The sequence below is a fragment of the Scardinius erythrophthalmus genome (genome assembly GCF_964197995.2).
Source record: "Scardinius erythrophthalmus genome assembly, chromosome: 13".
NCBI lineage: Eukaryota > Metazoa > Chordata > Actinopteri > Cypriniformes > Leuciscidae > Scardinius > Scardinius erythrophthalmus.
The window spans coordinates 15705125-15721623 of NC_138233.1; positions in this window are offsets into that span (position 1 = coordinate 15705125).

A 16499-nucleotide genomic window follows, 5' to 3' on the forward strand; every position below is an offset into this window, starting at 1 on the left:
AGAGCAGAAAGTCAATTAAAAAGAAAAGGTATGATTCAGACAATCAAGACAATTATTTTTAGTTCATGGTTAAAACGCAAGTAAATTATACGTTTTCATCCCATTAGTGGTGGAATAATGACTTCAGACTCTCTATCTTAGTAATGTATGAATGAAGAGACAGGCTCTGGAGATTATAATCTGTTTCCTAATTGAAATCCCAATTCTCTCTGAGGCTAATCTTTTTCTCATCAACACCATAAGGCATTGGGAGTGTTGAGTATGGCATATGCATTTCCAAAACTGGGTAAAATATCCCAATTAAGAGAGATTTATATAAGACACTCTGTTAAGGGTGTTGATTAACTTCTGTGATACACACACACACACACACACACAAAAAAGTTGGTTGTGAGATCCTGAATGTCTTCTGTTACCTTGCTGAAGTGGAAAACCAGGTTAAAATAAAACTATTCTTGTTCCGTGGAAGTCAGTGTGCGAATAATAGGGGTGTCTGAATCACTTAACTGAGGCTTGAATCCTCCAAATAAAGTTAACCAAAAGTTTGGTGAGTCTTAAACGTCTTTTTCTTTTTTTCAATGTTTAAATTTGGGTTTAAAACAAATTAATTAATAACGTTGTTTTATCATTTTGTTTACTTTTAATTTTAATTTGGCAGTCAACCAATCAGGATTTCAAAAAGTATGGCCAATGCAAATATGACGTTGATGCATTCAAAGTGAGTGAAATGTAAGTAAGTCGCCATGACAATGCGCTGGCATTAGCTTTTGGATCTCAGGAGTTTTTCCAAGGATATGCCACCAACTGTTAAAGCATTCCATTTAAGTGAAAATATATTGCATGTACCGGTAATATCCAGTGTGGTATGTGATTTGAAACCAGCAAAACATTTACCGGCAAAAAAACGATTAAAGGTCCCGTTCTTCGTGATCCCATGTTTCAAACTTTAGTTAGTGTGTAATGTTGTTGTTAGAGTATAAATAATATCTGTAAAATTATAAAGTTCAAAGGTCAATGTCAAGCGAGATATTTTATTTAACAGAAGTCGCCTACAGTGAACGGCCGGTTTGGACTACATCCCTCTACTTCCTTCTTTAATGACATCAGTAGAACAGTTTTTTGACTAACCTCCACCCACAGGAATACACAAAAAAAGGGGGCGTGGTCTTGTTGCGCTCCCACGGAGAAGAGGAAGAGTTGCGTTTGTAGAGTGTGTTTGTCACCATGTCGTCGAGACGCTGTTATTTCAACGCATTCTCATCCTTGGGCGTCATAATACTGACGCTTTTGACATTTCGTCTACATCGAACGCACATGGCACCCTTTAGTGTCAATATGAGACGCGCAGAGCTTTGTTCGGTTATGGGTAGGTTTAGGTCTAGTGTAGGGTTACGGTTAGACCGCTAGGAGGCGCCTTCTGGCCCATTTCTATCTGCGTCTCATATTGACGCTAAAGGGTGCCATGTGCGTTCGATGTAGACGAAATGTCAAGAGCGTCAATATATGACGCCCTAGGATGAGAAAGGGCTGGTTATTTTCATCCATAGACAGTATATAAACTGGACACAGCGACCCCATTAGATTCAACGGAGACAAAGTGAAGTCAATTAGAAACTCTTACTTCCTGGGGGTCGAGCGTACTGCGCAGACTCAAACTGAGCTTGACGACGTAGATGTGACGTGAGCAACCCGTCTGTCTTCTAGTAGCTGTGCCAAGAGAAATCTGAATCATTCCCTTTCGAAACTTGCCGAGACTGAGATTGTGAGTAGGAGGTGTCCATGAGCTAGGAGCAGGAGAAACTTTTGCTAAGTATTCTGATTAATTATTTTGTCACTTTGCCTCCACGTCCCCCGATTGCCCGCCTATTTTTTACAAAAATTACTTCTACGGGACCATAACGGAAGCTACAAGGTAATGGAGCCTTATACATTTTCGTGTTTCTTTAGAAATAAATAATGGACAAATGGAGTCTTTAAACACCTCAGATGTAAAGTTATTCGCTGTCAAAGTGACGCCAAAATGAATGGGAGTCAATGGGATGCTAAAGCCTTGGTTATACTTTCGCCTGGCTCCGCAGCGCGAGTCTCTGCAGACTGCGCGCGCACCTCCGCAAACGGACGAGGCATTTATACTTGACGCGCTCGCCGTTGTACTATTCTTTGAAACGGTAGGGGGCGACTCAAGTAATTATCCTCTAAACCATCAGGAATCAGCGGTTAGAAGAAGCTATACACGTGACAATGTTTATTTTAGTACACCACCACCAATACCACACTACAAAAAGAATCGTGTTAACCCCAGTAGGCTAAACCCTGAGATTATTACTTGTGACAATAAAACAAAATATATGGATATGAGAATGTGTATACATAAATAAATTAAAAATCTCTTACATATTTTCTAATTTCACTAAACATTTCATTAAGTTTCGTGAACATTTTTATTAAACATGGACCTTTATGTTCATTAAAAATACTTTTTATGCTATTGTATGCTCATTTTTTAAATGTAAGCAACTAATTTAGAACGCGTTGTTACAAAAAATGTCGCGCACACCGCCAGGCGAAATTGGGTCTTGTGAACCCAACGCGCACGACCGCCCACACCGCAATGACGTAATTTTTGCCACACACACCCTCGCGCTCGTGCGGACGCGTCGAGTATAAACCAGGCTTAACAGCAGGTGGGGGTCCGCTAGCCAATGGTGGCGTCCGGGGAAACTTCAAAATAATATGAAACCCTGCCCCCCTGTTTTCATCCCGGAGCCATTTTCTGTTCACAAAACTTCTTCAGCTTTACTTTCTGTATGTTAGCTTTTATACAGGGGTGGTGTTGCATAAAACACAGTTGTTAACACAGAGAAAGAGAAAAAGAGGGAAAAACGTCAGACTGCGAGCTGTATTGTACAGACAATTCTAGCACACAGTAATGTTTCAGAATGAACCTATGAACAGAAACATTAAAATACTGATTCTGCTCAGAGCAAACTGATTGATTTTAATCCCCGGTTTAAAAAATTCAAACACCAGAAGCTGGTAAACAGACGCTTGTTAACAGAAATCGTGTTTGCCTTCATGGGGCCAGTTACAACACAAACAAAAATGTATAAATTAAGAACAAAAATAATAAAAAATGCAAAATCTTATAGTTTGTATGAGTATGATTAATTATTTATTATTATATAGTTAATTTTAGACATAGTTCCGTAATATTATTTACAGATTTAAATATACAAATTATTTAATTTCATGATTACTTATGTATTGCATTTCAATGAAAATCTTATTTATTACCTACCCTGAGGAAGTAACCATAGCAACAGCAGAGTGCTACAGTAAGTGCATCACCATCAGTTGAATCGCTGATAAAAAAACATAAACATTATCATTATTTATCACTTTATTGATCTACAAATTACAAATATGCCATGAAAAAAAAATCTTTAAAATAGTTTACAAAAATGTGACCCCCTCCCCCCTCCCCTGAAAGACATCCACACATTGGTTGATGTACACTTTCTATGCTTCTCATAAAGAGAATAAGCCAAAAGCTTTTCAATCCACTGATTGGTATGCTATTGCAGGAATACAGGCTGTCAGGATTGCCGACATGTGAGGACGATTCCCTCATGCAATGTCACAGATTATCCTAAATAAGCCTGTCTAAGCCCATCATACCTGACCAACCCACAAAGCCAATCAGGCAGGTTTTTGCAGCTGGAAAAGTCATCCATTTTGGAAGCACACTTACATTTCGTCATCTACATTTCTTTGAAGTCTGATATTATTCACCTCTCCAGCAAATGCACGCTTATGAAGATTACAACAAGCATAACTTCATGATATAGTCATCACTGCGAAGATATGTCAATTTCCATGCAGAGAAAATTGCATTAAAGGCTTTTCACGTACACAGAGAGACACCTACACTTGTTCCCAGCCTCAGATCCCCTGAAACCTTCCTGCTAACCTGCTGATTTGGGAAAGAGACACTTAAATTCATTAAATTCTCTAGGAAGTCAATTATGAGTTATGTAATGGAGAGGTCAGGTCTGTGCTGCTGACCAGCCAATTTTAAATTAGATATGGAGAAAAAGAACATGTCAAGGAGAGAAGAACAGAGAGAGGGGGAGAGAGGTGACTGTGGAGGATACGCACCGAGGAAGAAGTGCTGCAGGGACAATGGCGGCGACAGAAATGGAATCGCACCTCTATCAGACCTCGAGCCCATTCCAGCCCCGTCGCCCGTGTCACTCAGAGCCCTGTCAGAATTTGACACCATTAGCAGTGTAAAAGAGAATGCAGTGCGCGTTTTAAAGACCTCACACAAGCCTATTTTACTGTCTAAAAGTTATAGACATTTTATGTGAAGACGTCCGTGACATACAGCATGTGAGTTGATACATTGCTTACGTTTTTCTCACTGCATATTATTAACAAAACCAGTGATATAGGCTCTTTAGGTGAACCTGTAAATTGTGACAGCAGGAACCTTGTGAAAGCTTTACTGTGCGTTCGTGAGATTGTAACAGCTATCCAGCAAATTTAAGATGCGTGAATTGGTTGAGTTAGGCCCGAGGACATAGAAAACCACTAAACAAATACGTCCAATCACAAGGTGGAACTTTGAAATTCTACTTTGCATAATTCATATATATCACTCATGCCTGAAATTGAGGTATCTTCCATAAAAATGCAGCTGTCATAGTTTGTGTGCATAAGCATGGTACATCTAAGAGCGCATACATAATGAACCGGTTCCCAACTTCCACTAAATTGTCAAGAACGTTACTATGCCATTCCTACAACCCACAAATCAGAATTTACTTAGGTTGGTTAAGGTTGGTAATGAAAGCTGATAGAGTGATATTGCACAGTATGTCGATAAACGATGAATCACATTAGCTACTTTTTAATTCTGTAACTTAGATCTTATTATGCTAAGTATACATTTGCACAACCTTAGTTCAATTTATTGGGTTAAAGTAATTTTATTCATGGTATTTAACCAGATTTGCACTCAATCACAAGAAAATGAATGTGCATGCATCATTTAAGATTAATATGCCGTTTGCCCTTATCTCATACATTTATTATAGGCACAGTTCCCCTCGTGTGTAAAGGTTTATAGCATGTTTTTATTAAACATCCATTTCAGAGATGGTTCAATCCTGTTCTCTAAAGAGCAGAAGAAGAATGAGCAGCACTGAAATGTGGCTTATGATTGCATCTTTCTCTCAGCTGCTGGCAAGGATTCTCCTGTTCTGAAGAGATTGATGATGGCAGATCGGCAGATCTGCTTGCCTATCATCAGCCCTTAATAAATCTAGGGAAAAGATCTCCAATCTCCAACATAAACACGTGTGACATATCTCTCTTTGGTTTTCCCAAAGAGTTCTGTTCTGTTCAAGAGTTGAAGAGATGAAGTTCTGTTCAAAATAGCATTCAGAGTATTCATGTATTCTTCACAGGGTTGGCAAAAGTTTGAATTTAAGAACTGTCTAGTTCATGACTTGGGATTTGAAATGGCCACACATCATGCTGAATTTGAATTTGAATTGGAATGACAGGATGAAGATTCACTGATGGAATCTTTCATCCTGCTTCATGTTGTATGAGTTTTGAATTTTAAAGAGCATTATGGAAAATTGCTTCCATTATGGTGCAAAAAACAAATGTATTAAATAAAACGGAATATTTAAACTAAATTCTTATACTTCAATTAAAATTACAAATTGGAATTCAAAAAGCATTCTGAATTCAATTCTGAATGCTTTTCATCATTTAAGTATCCAGCTTCCTGCATACTGATATAACGAAAGTTGTGAGATGAAAAGTCAAGAGGGCCTATTTGTTCTGTTCTGTCTGATGAAAGATCATTGCATGTGTCTAAAATGTTTTGACCTTGGAACAATCATGAGCTCAGATGAAAAATAAAATAAATGTGTGTATGTGTGTTTGTGTGCAGCTGTTGACAGCAGCCAGCCTATAAGATCAAACAAGCAGTCAAACTGTCAAATCATTTCCCTTTTTGCCAAATGCGGTATTGTAAGTCAACACTGTGAGACTGCACGTTGTTTGGAGAATGCCTCTCATCTACCCTCATTCCACAGATACCCTCATACCGCATCCTCACACTGCACTATAAATAATGATTGGATTCAAACAGAAATAGAATGTAAAAAATTTTACAGTAATACATCCGTTTAGTTAATAGATAAGAATATACTTTTTAATAATATATTTATAAAAAAAGATACATATAATATAAATAGTCTAATGTTTTTGGATGCAAGAGGTATACCATATCAATGCATTCTCATCAATATGACACGCAGAGCTTTGTTCGGTTATGGGTAGGTTTAGGTCTGGGGGAGGGTTATGGTTAGAACGCTTAGGAGGCGCCTTCTGGCCCATATCTATCTGCATCTCATATTGATGCTAAAGGGTGCCATGTGCGTTCGATGTAGACGAAATGTCAAAAGCGTCAGTAAATCTATTATATTTAACCAGTAAAATCATATACTTTTATGGAAAAATCTTGTGAAAAATTTCTGAAGTCACATAACATCAAGAGACAACTATAGAAATAGTACTGGCAAGTATAAAAATCTAGCAGTATTTTTATTTGTTTAGACTTTTTTTTTTTTTTTACAGTGTGTAATTTACACTTACCAATACGTAATCTACAGTTTTGGCTGTTAAAGTCTCAGTCTTAAGACTGACAAAAATGTTACATACAAAAAGTAATTTAGTCATAAATAAATAAATAAATAAATAAATAAATAAAATATTAAAACGTCTGTCACCTTTACTTCACACTTCAGTAAAAGATCAATACAAAAGCAGTAGACTAATGGAAAAATTCTATATGCTATTACCTGTGGGGGTCATGTAGAGCTCTATTTTGGGGAACACAGAGTAAGAGTTAACAGCCTCATAAACCATAGAGAGCCCCGCAGTCCTTGGGGTCAGCTTCTCTAGGATCACATCTGGGGCCCACATACTTCAGTGCCACACATAACTGTAAATCAATCAGTCAGTTACATTCAGCCTCATCTTCTCCACACACGTCCATCACCTCAACAGCCGCACAGCTGTGGGTGATATTCCACTCCTCGCTTTATGAACATCTGAGCGCGCTATGGTTACAGTTGCCATAGTGATACAGAGGGCAGGGAATAGCTAAAACAGTTGCAAAGAAAGAAATTTGAAGCTGTGCCTCAAATTATATACAGTGCATGCAGCTCTCAGTAAACACTACGTACTCAGCCATTTAATGTATGAATGTACAAAGTGTAGTATCGTTTCTAATGGAACACGTTTTTAGTAATGTTTTTACATTCACTTGAGGGAAATAAGGTTGCTGCTAGCTTTAACAAGTTGGCCGAGTATATAAATAAAAAGTGCCCCAAAATGGCTTTTTAAAGGAGCTGTATGTAAGAAATCTATTTCAATTAATCATAAAATTGCCCTGATGTGTCACTAGACATTAAGAAATCATGTTCATTTCAAATACTTATATCACTGACAACAGTAGTATGGCTAGGATATTGTCATTTAAAAAGTGGACTTGCAGCCCTCAACTGATGTTGATGTTGTCATTTTGTGTTTTGGCCTGAGCGCCTCCCTCCACCTATCTACCAATCACAAAGTCAGTAGTGTTTCGGGATCCGGGTTGCCGGCTTTGCTGTCGACAGTCGAACAAAGTTATGCATGTTCAAGCAACGTAACGTTAGCTCACATGGACGTATGCATTTGCAATGCATTATAGGAGCCCGTTTCTCTGTCATTATGCTGAGACGCTGATGAAAACATTAGCACGCCCATTATGGCAATTTGAAACGTAATTGAGACAAGCCTAACTTTACCTCAGAAAAAATTATTCGTCATTCGTTCTTCACGTATATCGTGGACTAAGTTACACATGCTGCAAGTTGACCTGTATGACCATTGCTAATGTAATTTAGTTACTCTAACAATATTTTCTGATGGGACTGAAAACAACCCTGTGATAGCCATTGGTGATATTGAATTTGTCCCGTGTTATAATTTCTGTGGCAAATGTTTATTCTGTTTTTAGCCTACTTATGACAAAAACTTTAGCACTTGTAAATCGAGGTTGTTTTTTTTTCGTATTGAAAAATAAGGAAGTATTATTTTGGTGTTTAAGTCTATATGTTTTTTGTTTTGTTTTACTATTATCCTTTTTTTTTTCTCAGATTTTTTTTGAATTGTAATTGTATTTATATGTTCAAAATAAAGAAATCAAATCAAATTAAATATCAAATCAAAAACGCTTATCTCTTCAGCTATTATGGCCCCAGCACCTCAACAATTAGTACATTTTTTAAATAAGTAATTACTCATCAAAATATCTCTCATAAAGCATAAACACAATTAACAGAAAAAAAAACTTACTGTGTGCGTCTCGTCGTCACTTGCCATTGGAAGCTCATTGAAGCAGCATACGTTTCTGCTGAATCCTGCAGCTTATCTGGCAACCTCGAGTCAGGGGGGAGGGGGAGGGGATACACGGCTCTACAGTATTTTTAAAGTGATTGCATTACCAGTTTTGGCCACAATCCTACATACGGTACCTTTAAATATTGTACCTATTCACATGGGTGATAATGATAAAGCATTCAACTTACATTTGTAAAGCGCCGTCTTCTCCACGTTTCGGTAGTTGCCACTTCCACCAAATCAAAAATAACTTGCCTTCTGCAATGAAGCAAAAACAATGGACATTAAGTGTATATAGTGTCCAAAACTTGTTTGAGTGGACAAGTATCCTACATAATCTGGGCACTTTTGGTATATTACATCTTATTACATTTTAGTATGAACACACTAGTCACACTACTAGTACTTAAGGACAAAAACATGCTAAATTAATCAGACCTTGAGTTCTTTTTGGAGACCATCTACCCATCTGCTCTTTGTCCCTCCCACCTAGACGTGAACAATCATGAGCCAGTGTACGAATAACAAGCTATTTAATCATCTTTAAACTGTTTCAGCTCTACTGATGGATCCCTCAGCTGTCATCCTCAGTCTTCCTCTTATTGAAGTGCTTTACCCTAGCCTGGCATGTTCACCCATTAGCCATATTTATTGATGCAATATCTCACTCCGGAGAGCCAAGGAATGAGAGTATGGCCCCCAGCTGCTTTGCAATCAGGCTATTAGTCTAAATGTGTTTGTAGAAATGTGTACAAAAGTTGTTACCGCCAGCCACAATTGTTGTATAATTCAGGAACATTCACTCATAATGAATGGTTTTGCGAATTTTTGGATTCACAACAATAATCTGATATGTAAATATTCAGATTCATTAGAAACCAGCTGATGACACTGTAATGATTACTGTGATAATGGATTAATTGCTAGGATTAAGACAAATCTTCGCAAATGGGATATTATCCGTCTTTCCCTGCCTTATAACTTTCTTTTTAAAACACACATACACAGAGCTTATCCCAGATCCTACTTAATGAAGTCTACTTCCATTTAGTTATTTCATGCTTGTGTGAAAGAATTATGTGACTTCCATTCAGATATTAAGCAGTACTTTCTCCCTGCTTTGCAAGTCCATTACACATCCATCATTTGCATGTTGTTTATCTGCAACCTGATTGGACGCCGCATCCCACATTCCTCCATTCAGAGCAGGGTGGTACGTGGACACTCTGTCTAATTAAAAAGTTTAAATCCATCTTTCCAGTCTTGTGGAAAACTTTAATTCTGCTTATTGCACTTCACACTGATGTTTTCCTGTTTTATTCAAATTTACTCTGCAGTTTATTTATTATTTTAGAGGTTGAGAGGATTAAGTTAACTGATAACAAGGAGACACCAGTGTTTTTGTGCATGGATATACAATATAATTTACATAACTTTTATTTTAGCCAACAGATATATTAATTAATAAACTGCACCACATGATTTTCTCCGCAGGGAATTAGGTAGCTAGAGTGTTTAATGGCAGCATCAAAAAATTCTCTCTGAGGTGAACATGGTTTGCTCAGGTGAAGTGAGGAACGTCTCTCAGTGCTTATGGTGTGTTGAGGGATCTGGCAATGCTGTGACAGCTGTGGGAGTAAAGTGAGTGAAAGTGTGAAAGTGAGCCTTCTGAGGTGTTCTCTACCCTTCTAGGATGTCCCAGTGGCTCAACAGTCTGAAAGTGAGATGAAAGTGAGATGAAAGTGGAAAGTTTGAAAAGCTTGGACAAGGAGAGAGAAATATCCAAGATTTTTGTTGTGGATACTTGGACAACACCTACTAAAATGAAGGAGAGAAAATTCCTGGTTTTGTTTTTTGAATATTAATCAGACCTCAGAAAGACAGTTCAGTTGAATTAATAGGACACAATTATGTTAAACAAATCAAATGCACTTTGGCAAGCAGAGTGCTCTCAATGGCTTTTCTATTTAGTTAAACAGAACTACAGTTCATTACTGTCTGGTGATATAATTATTAATTGTGTGGTCTAGCTTCACACACAACTGGATCTCATTTGAGTATTGGTAGATATACTCAAGTAATATTTACACATCCATTTTTGTACGTTTAAATATAAAATGTATGGAAGTATTGACAGCATCTAACACATAAAACGTAAGATGTGCATGCATACACACAAAGTATGAATGCACAGCTTTAGAAAGTTATATAGAAAGGTATAGGTGTATAGAAATTATTTGGATGGATGGATGGATGGATGGATGGATGGATGGATGGATGGATGGATGGATGGAGGATGCCACTTGGTTTGATATTTTGTTATTTAACGCAGAGATGTTCAGACATTTGAAGTAGGGCTTAAGTGTCCAAATGCTTTTTGCAATCACCCTGTATTTTCTTTCTATGTATATGTGACAACTATCAGAGCCAACTTCAAGGTAAATCAGGTTTACATTCTTTTCATTCCACCTCTCCTCCCTTATGAATCTGCAGACAAAAACATGGCATATACAGTCGACCTGGCGCGAAACCCGAATCAGCATAACGTTCAGCTCTGCATATAATTCCTCCGCACACATCCCTCCCCTCACACACCTCCCCTTCTGTCTTCTCTTCTTCCTCCTCCGGGGTGTCAGGGGATCTTTTAGCAAAACAAATCCGAATGCAACGTTGAATTATTTCCACTTGACTCAATGATGTATGAAGGGAGCACTGCAATTAGCAGCACTCTTTGATACTTCTCTCTCAAGTGATCTAGCAGACAAATGTATTAGTATCCTTGCACTCACTTTCACCACTGCGGTCCACACATTTGGAGGTGGGTGGAAGTGAAATCTCAGCTAAACCCAAAACTCCTCAATGCCAAGAGTTGTGCACACCTGGGAGCACCGGGCGTCTTGTGTTTGGAGGCGAGCGGAAAAGGGCTTAATGAATTATCCAGCTAAGGTGGGAAGCAATTAACCTACATTAGTTTGTGATGTGTGCCTAGCTGTCAAAGAGTACGCAAGACTGTTGCTTCTGCAGTGAACTTCTGAACAGCAAACTGTTTGAAAAATTCAGCTCTATACTCTGACTGGTGAAAGGAAGAGTGTTAACTACCATTTTTGGCATCTTTATCTTCAATCCAATCAATAATATTAATAATAATAATTTGTTACATTTATATATATATACACTTTTCTCTGCACTCAGACTGCTTTAGATAGAAGGGGGGAATCTCCTCAACCACCACCAATGTGCAGCATCCACCTGGATGATGCGACGGCAGCCATATTGCACCAGAACACCCACCACACACCAGCTTATTAGTGGAGAGGAGACTGTGATGAAGCCAATCAGTATATAATGGGACCATTTGGAGGCCATGATGGACAGAGGGCAATGTGGAAATTTGGCCCGGATGCCGGGGTTACACCCCTACTCTTTCGAAGGACATCCTGAGATTTTTAATGACCACAGAGAGTCAGGACCTTGGTTTAACGTCTCATCTGAAGGACGGTGCTCTTTGACAGTAAAGTGTCCCCATCGGTATGGGGCGTTAGGACCCACACAGATCACAGGGTGAGCGCCCCCAGCTGGCCTCACTAACACTTCTTCCAGCAGCCACCTAGTTTTCCCAGGAGGTCTCCCATCTAGGTACTAACCAGGCTCAATCCTGCTTTGCTTGAGTGGGCAACCAGTCTTGGGCTACAGGGTGATATGGCTGCTGGCTAGGACTGACTGTCTGCCATGTTATTTAGCAATTGATGAAATCAGATATTGAATACCTGCATAGGTCCTGTAGTAGTGAGTCATAGGCATCAGCATGATATAAAGAGATATGTTTTCTTCTGAGAGAGCAAACTGATGGTGTGGAATAGCAGACCGAAAACTGAAAACTTTTTTTCTGCTCACATTCACCATGGCAAATTTTTTTTTGTTGACAAAAGTTAATGCTTTCATTCAGCAAGGACACATTAAAATAAATTAAAATTGACAGTAACGACATTATACTGCTACAAAAGATTTATATTTTAAATTGAACTTTCTATTGATGAAAGAATCCTGAAAAAAATGCATCATGGTTTTCACAAAAATATTAAGCAGCACAGCTGTTACTATGTAACTTTGATAATCATAAAGAAATGTTTCATGAGCAACAAATCATCATTTTAGAATAATTTCTGAAGGATCATGTAACACTGAAAATATAGCTTTGCCATTACAAGATAAATCACATATTTGAATTGGATATTTAATATTGTAATAATAATTTTGGGATGAACTGGCCATCCGTCCCCTGCTTCTGGTCTAGATAGGCTAGCCCTATGACCTAGAAGGTCATATCAGGACGAATGAATTAATGAATCATTATAATATTTTTGATCAAATAAATGAAGCCTTAGTGAGCATGAGAAAAAAAAAAAATCTTACTTAGCATAAACTTTTGAACTGTAGTATACAAAAATCCCCCATGGGTAAATCATATGCAAAGATTAACAAACTTAGAAAAAGCTTATCAGTGACGGCTTGTCATAGGAGGCGCAGCCTACACAAAATTTTGAGGTGGAAAATGGGAGAAGGACAATTTAATGTTAATAAAATTCCCAGTTATTCATTTCATTTCATCTCTCAGAATGTATATTTCATGTTTGTAATTTCACTATATCACCGAAGTCTGAACCACCGCTGCTCTTCCCTGAACGTGTTCGGACAAATGTGCTAAGGCGAGTCTGAGGGGATAGAGAAGGTTAGGGGGTGCAAAAAAATTGCCAATCACCATCGAGTATTTCACTTTCAGCAGTAAGTGTTGAGAAAAAAATACGTTGCAGAAGACGCTAGACTCCCTTGGTATATCAACCAATCATCATAAAGTAAATTATAACAGTTTGAACGGCTCCTGCTGATAAATGTACCAGATAGCTTAATTATGGAGAGTAGTAATATTGAATATTTGATCGCCAACAAATTCACAAAGATAATGTTTGAGCAGCAGCTACAAATTAAAAAATAATCCTAAAGTCCTAGAATCCTAAAGCCCTTTCATAGGCTACAGCAATCAGCTTCACTAAACCGCTGGACGTGCTCTTTTAACATGGACATTAAAAAGGACAGAAGGATAGACTTTTTTCTTCAAGGCTAGGTGAGTGAAATTATATTTATATATTTTTTTGCTGTATATGTATCATATTTTTTATTTTCTTTTTTTACGTTATGTCTAAAAGTGACCAAAAAAGGGTATTTTAAAGCAGTCAATAATAATAAAAAAGAAGATCCCCTCCCCAGACCGCTACAGTGTGCCTCCGCTGCCACTGGTATGCAGTAGATGTATTTTCCAATGCAACCAGTTCTCAGGTGGGAGGAAAAAAATGGCCTTGAACGTATTAGAAACCACCTGCTTGAGGAAAAAGAAATCTGCACGGTGTAATCCGAGTGTGCCCTAAAGAGAGCAAAGATGTACAGATGAAGCCTAACCTTTAGTACATTGACAGATCTGTCGCTCTCAGAAAGGCCTTTGTGAGAACAATGGCTAATGGCATCTGAACCTTAGAAACGGGCATCAGCACTGACTAACCATCCCAGCTCATTTAATAATGTGCATTAGAGTCGGAATCAGACTCATTTATATGTATAACATCATAAATAGAATGTCAAAAATCATATTAAAGATTTGTGAGAAGAACAGAATTTCCACAGAAGAAAGATAATCATGTGGGGTTGGAAAGACATGAGAGTGAATAAATGATGACAGAATACTAATAACTTAATGTGATGCAGTTCTGGAAGTTATTTTAATTTGACTTGACAAGGAAAGGTCATTTGAATTCACAAACTAACAAAGGTAAACATTTGACAGCACTAGCAAATATGTCTGGAATAAAGCAGACAGCCTTTTGTCTTCGCATCTGAGAAAGCACATTAAATTAGCACTTCATTTAATGCACTAATATTTCAATTAACTGGAATTTGCTATTTAATAGTTCAAATGTTATTTTTCATACTCCTACATTCATCAACAGCAAACTACTACTACAACAAAAAAGAACAAAAACCTTCAAAACCATGATCGGCAGATTTATAAAGAGAGACTGGTGGACCCAGGTAGTCAAAAACTTGATTGTTAGAGATTCTGGTCATCACTTGGAGGAATGTTCTGTACTCATTCAAATGCAGGACTTGCAATGTATGCAGTCTCAAACCACCTATGATCTGGTTTCCCCCATGATCGTCCTCAGAAAACCTAAGAATGATACTAAACTATGTGAGAATCATTCATTTGAGAAAAAAAGTCATGACCACATACACCTTTATCGGAAGTTCATTATCTGGCTTCATCTCAGTTCTGGCCTTCTCCTTATGACAGATTTATCAGCGAGGGGAAATTATGATTCAAATGAATTTATGAAATCATATATAATTCCCACATGTGCCTATTAAGTCTCTCTCCAGGAGCCCCTCTTCAACTTTCATACACCAGTGTTCTTCCCTCCGTCAATAACAATCAGAGAAAAACAAATTAACTCTAAATCCCTCATTCCTCCTGACCACACAAGAATCCATAAACACAATGTTAACCAAGCCACATTCTGCGTTAATTTCACACTTGATCTGCTTAGTTTGTTTTCGTGCATTCCGCTTTATTAAAATGTGCATGTCATTTCTAAGGCATGAGAAACAAAAATTCAAGCGATCAATGTGAAATTATTATGAAGGAGCAGACCAAAGTATGTATCTGAGGATCCATTGGGATTCTCTGCTCCTTGTCAATACAGAATCACAGCAGGACTCCAAGTTCAGCCGCTGCATCACTCACATTGCATTTGATTTGGAGCCACTTACTCTTTCGGTACACTGTGGTAAACCAATTTCACATCCCTTTTTCATATATCAGCCGTTAGGGGACCTTATCTAAAATGCTTTACATGGCAAAAGAACACCATCATTCCTTGACAAACATGACAACATGACAGCTATTTTCCACAACGGGCTCTTACTCATACAAACCTAGATGACGCAGTCGATAAAGAACAGCAACATAAACACTGAGGGAAAGTCAACAACTCAGACAAGACAGGATGGCCTTTAATGCCTTTCCCTGCAACCTTGAAAATACTGGTTGTTATATTCAAGTATATGATCTACCCTGGAGACTTAAAAGGAGTGCTTAAAATACATATGCTTAATGAAAAATGTATGTTTGTAATGATCGATTTTGTATCATTTCACCAGGAAGCACACATCTGGGACAAAACAAACAGACAAAAGCTTTTAGGAGTGCAGAAAGAAAAAGTATTGAGGCAATACAGTGGATACTATTTGCCAGAACATACTATTAACCCACACGTAACGGTTGATCCATGACGTCCTCACAGCCAGCAACTAAAGTTCAATCTAGTAATTACTTAAATACTTTGACACTTTGACAGTGTGGTGCATCCAAGCAAGTCAAAGTGGCTCAAACTATGGAGTATTTTTACAGCAGAGGAAAAAAAGCTTCACAGCGATTTATACTCACATTCATTTAAAAGTTAAAATGCCATTTTATTTTACCCCCATTTTATTATATCCAGAAAACACTGGATAATCATAGTCTTCTTTTCAACATATTAATAATCATAATAATACATTTTATGTTACTCTAATATAATATTAAGATGGGTATATATATATATATATATATATATATTAAATATTATATTAAATATTAGGCATAATATTTAGAATGTTATTCTCACATCATTCTACCATGTGTAATATTTGTTTACAAATGTAATTCATACATTTCATTTTAGATCATTGTATCCATAATCAATGTAAATAAAAGACTTAAATAAATGATTGAACAAAACAGACAATTAAATTATCACAATTATTTTGGCAAGCTACCAAAAACCAGTGGGGAATATCTACGGGTAAACAAGAACTCTGGGTTATCTTCATACATAAGCCACACAATGATTTATTTAAATATTTTCAATCAAATTCAAGCAAGAGGAGAGTGGGAGAGAATGTAAATGGGGACAAAACAGGGTGAAAGGGCCAGAGATCACATA